A 5,000-nucleotide genomic window follows, 5' to 3' on the forward strand; every position below is an offset into this window, starting at 1 on the left:
GTTCCGCCGCGCTACAGCGTATCGCTTTGGCGACCGGCGCTGGGTGCCGCGATGGGTGCCGGACGGTCGATGTCGGCCCACCGGCCGGCGCGCCGCGCGGAGGCGGCGTCGGCGGGCGGGTGTCGGGCGGTGCCCGGCGGTCGACGGTACGTTTCCGCCGTCCCGTGGTAACATAGCGTCCACCGCAGTACGGTGACCTACAATACCCGTACACTATGGATGTGAAATAAAATATAATAACACATGATGCTCCGCAAGAAAATAGACTTGGGATAGGGTGTGTCGTTGGCAAGTCCCCGGGGGGCGGCTAGTGTGGGTGGTGATAAGTCCGTAGAGGGCGAGGTTATGACGACGATGCCGCCATCTATGCGAATGTGACGCAACGACATTGACATCCAGCCCAGAAACGGCACCTCCATCTACAGGGATCCGACGGAACTACGCCAACCATGCCGGCAAAACAGTATCGCCATCTATGAAAATACGGCGAAACCACATGCAATACCTCCATCTATGCGAATCTGACAACACTACGTCCGCCATGTCGAGCGCACCCACAAAACACAGCGCCATCTGTAGGTCTCCCGCGGCACGACGTCCTGCAACGACGATACCGCCATCTATGAGACGCCAAGCCGACCAAGACATCGATGGGCCCACAGTGCCCATCTTTCGACCCCACCCACAAAGCCTGCGTCCTCTGTCGACCACAGCACCCCAACGCCAGCGCCTCTGCCGCACGAAATCGTGGACCGCAATCACTCCACCTGCGCCCCACTCCAACCGCCCAACTCGCAACTCCAGCGGATGAACGGCGGACTTTTCCCGCAGTCGCATGTGCAATCCACCCCTATAACTTCCCTTTCATGAAGAGATATGTCCAAAATGCGACATTCCCGCTGTCCCTATACATGAGCTGCGAGCTGTACCAGTTACGAGCTAGAGACGCGATCGCGTTGCTCTCTGTACGAATGCCGATGCTGAGCGATCAGCTAGGAGGCGCTCCATCCATGTCGGTACCGGTGGGCGTTTGCACTCGCAGTCGCAAAAACGTACGGCAAGTATATTACTCGGAAGAGGTAATGACAGTCCAAGCCCCCCTGCGTGGGGAGAGTCTTTCTAGGCCATGACCCACCGGAAAGGCCCCCCACCCCAGACATGTGACGTCACACCATCGGTATGACGACTAGACTGATTCCTATAATCATTTACCATACACCGGTGGAAGCTGCCGAGACGAGTAACTACATAGCGGGCTCGCCGTGTCACTAATGTACAGAGATACAACAGTTTCGACTGGAACCGGATTAAACGTATACACGGCGCTGATTAGTAATAGATAGAGCCATCAGAATACAGATAATGTATACAACTGTCCGTATACATGCTGAAAGACTCTGCTCACAATCACAACCACACGTCAGCCACACACCCTTATCACGCACTACTCTCTGCCTGTAACACGCACACAGACAATATGTAAGCACCAGCATGGAACAACACCCAGTGCATCCTCTCCGCCACATTAGACAATCCACACTGTCATAACCAGACCGGGAGATCCACTCAGAAAACAGAATATCCCACCCACCCGACAACCACCATTGCTCAGCCAAGCCACCAACACCCACACATGTCCTACACAGGGGTGCACCCCAACATCACAATACTGCCTCCTCTCACAGCACACAAACAATGGCAGGAATGAAAGACACAGGTCTGCCACAAGCATGGAATGAGAGCGCCGCCTGTCATGAGCCAAAGGTGCATCCTGACGTGGCAAATCAGATGATGGCCGCAGGCATCCACTTACTATAATCACAATCAACAAACCGGCCGCCCCGCCCCCCCATTAAACCTTTCCTTACAACAATGTGTACTGAAACCTAACCTATATCGTACCTTAACCTAACCTATATCGTACCTTAACCTAACCTATATCGTACCTTAACCTAACCTATATCGTACCTTAACCTAACCTATATCGTACCTTAACCTAACCTATATCGTACCGTAACCTAACCTATATCGTACCGTAACCTAACCTATATCGTACCGTAACCTAACCTATATCGTACCGTAACCTAACCTATATCGTACCGTAACCTAACCTACATCGTACCGTAACCTAACCTACATCGTACCGTAACCTAACCTACATCGTACCGTAACCTAACCTATTCGTACCGTAACCTACCTAGATCGTACCGTAACCTAACCTATATCGTACCGTACCTAACCTATATCGTACCGTAACCTAACCTATATCGTACCGTAACCTAACCTATATCGTACCGTAACCTAACCTATATCGTACCGTAACCTAACCTATATCGTACCGTAACCTAACCTATATCGTACCGTAACCTAACCTATATCGTACCGTAACCTAACCTACGTCGTACCGTAACCTAACCTACGTCGTACCGTAACCTAACCTACGTCGTACCGTAACCTAACCTACGTCGTACCGTAACCTAACCTACGTCGTACCTTAACCTAACCTACGTCGTACCTTAACCTAACCTATGTCGTACCTTAACCTAACCTATGTCGTACCTTAACCTAACCTATGTCGTACCTTAACCTAACCTATGTCGTACCTTAACCTAACCTATGTCGTACCTTAACCTAACCTATGTCGTACCTTAACCTAACCTGTATTGCGCCTTAACCTAACCTGTATTGCGCCTTAACCTAACCTGTATTGCGCCTTAACCTAACCTGTATTGCGCCTTAACCTAACCTGTATTGCGCCTTAACCTAACCTGTATTGCGCCTTAACCTAACCTGTATTGCGCCTTAACCTAACCTGTATTGCGCCTTAACCTAACCTGTATTGCGCCTTAACCTAACCTGTATTGCGCCTTAACCTAACCTATATTGCGCCTTAACCTAACCTATATTGCGCCTTAACCTAACCTATATTGCGCTTACGTAACCTATATTGCGCCTTAACGTAACCTATATTGCGCCTTAACGTAACCTATATTGCGCCTTAACGTAACCTATATTGCGCCTTAACGTAACCTATATTGCGCCTTAATGTAACCTATATTGCGCCTTAATGAAACCTATATTGCGCCTTAGCCTAACCCACATTGCGCCGTAACGTAACCCACATTGCCCCTTAACGTAACCCACATTGCGCCGTAACGTAACCCACATTGCCCCTTAACGTAACCCACATTGCGCCGTAACGTAACCGATATTGTGCTGTAACCCAACACACGTTGGGCCTTAACCCAACACACGTTGGGCCTTAACCCAACACACGTTGGGCCTTAACCCAACACACGTTGGGCCTTAACCCAACACACGTTGGGCCTTAACCCAACACACGTTGGGCCTTAACCCAACACACGTTGGGCCTTAACCCAACACACGTTGGGCCTTAACCTGCTCTGTAATTGTCATACGACGCGTTAAATTAGTGTAGTGTTGCCTAACTGCAACCCCCGCAATATAGTTTGCTACTCGCACTGCCCGGTCCCCAGTGTATCGCTTCATGTTAAACACCTTGCAGCTATACACTGTAATGTGGATGGCAGCAGGACGTACATGCTCAATGCCCTTTGCAGTTGTTCATTGGCATTTGCAGTTGTTCATTGGCATTTGCATGGCGAAGCACTTAGCCTACGCTGTGGTACGGCCTGTGTCAACTGTCCGCTGATGTTGTACGTCCAAATCACACACTGTACTGCACATTGGTCCTCATGTACTGAATGATACATCGTGGTACATGTGACCGTACAACGACTGCGCCAACAACGGCGAACCATGCGGTCCAAATGTTGTGCACTCAGCTACGTGTCGTCTCCCTATAAGAGCTGGATTGCAGTGTGGTATGCCCTGGATGGCGATCAGCATGAGCCGTCTGTTGATGTAGTGGCGCGTGTTGTCAGACGTAGTCGTCTCTTCTCACACACCGTGATAGCATGGTGCACTGCGTTCCACATCTGCGACATGCGACAGAGGCCGGTTGACAGTCGTTCGCGCAATGGACATCGCATACGTACGGGGGCCACCTTCCACGTGTTCGCGAAGCGTGCACATGTTGTTGCGTGTATGTGGGCAGACATAGTGTGTCGTGACACCTGACACAGGCATGCAACAATCGTTGAATTTGCAAATGGCGATGGACGCCTACGTTTGCTGGTGACGTTACGCAAATGAACAACTGGTAAACCGTTGTGGTGCGGTTGTTCTCGCTAGAGGTGAATCAGTGATGGCGACGATCGGTTGAGCTACCAACCGGTTGTTCCAGCGATACCCACCATGCCCACGAACGTGAATGGCATCTGGGTGTGAAGCGATACGCGGCGGTGGCTGGGTGGGACCGTCCCCGGCCGGTGAGGGGGGGCCTCCCGGCGTGCTGGCCGCGCGGTGCGTGGGCGCACGCGCTACAGCCGGCTGGTGGGGGCGGCCAGTGGCAGGCGCGCCGGCCGACGGAGGCGGCAGGCGGCGCAGCTGCGCGCCGGCGCACCCTGCACGCGGCGCCGTGCGGCCAAAGTAGGTCCTCGCGGGCCCGGTGCGAAGCGCGGTGGACATCTGCAGTGTGCTGGTCCGATTGAGGACTGTGTGCGCTGAGGATGCGCCGCCGCCCGGCGCTCGGCGCCGCGACGCCGTCTGCTGCTCGGTCGCCTCTGCGGTTCTCGCAGGTGGTTTGTATCGCAGCTGTGCGGACGTGTTGGCGCGTGCGCTGTGCTGGGAGAGTTCGCTTCGGCACCCAAGTGGGGCTTTTGTCCTTCTGTGGCGCTGGCGTTGGAGCTGCCGGTCACCGTAGGTGGCGCGTGTTGTCTCCCGCCGGCAATGCCACGACAGCACGCTCCCGGGCCTCTGTCGGCAGCGGCAAGCTCAGTTGGGAGCACGGGTGGTCGCACCTAAAGCGTCTACTCGCCAAACTCCGGGCGATTGCGCCTCTCTCGAACCCGACCAAGTACTTAGGACGGCGCTGCGCGCCGCCGGGACCTGAGAGGGTTTCGAGGTGTATGGTGCAG

This window comes from Schistocerca americana, unplaced genomic scaffold (genome assembly GCF_021461395.2).
Source record: "Schistocerca americana isolate TAMUIC-IGC-003095 unplaced genomic scaffold, iqSchAmer2.1 HiC_scaffold_741, whole genome shotgun sequence".
NCBI lineage: Eukaryota > Metazoa > Arthropoda > Insecta > Orthoptera > Acrididae > Schistocerca > Schistocerca americana.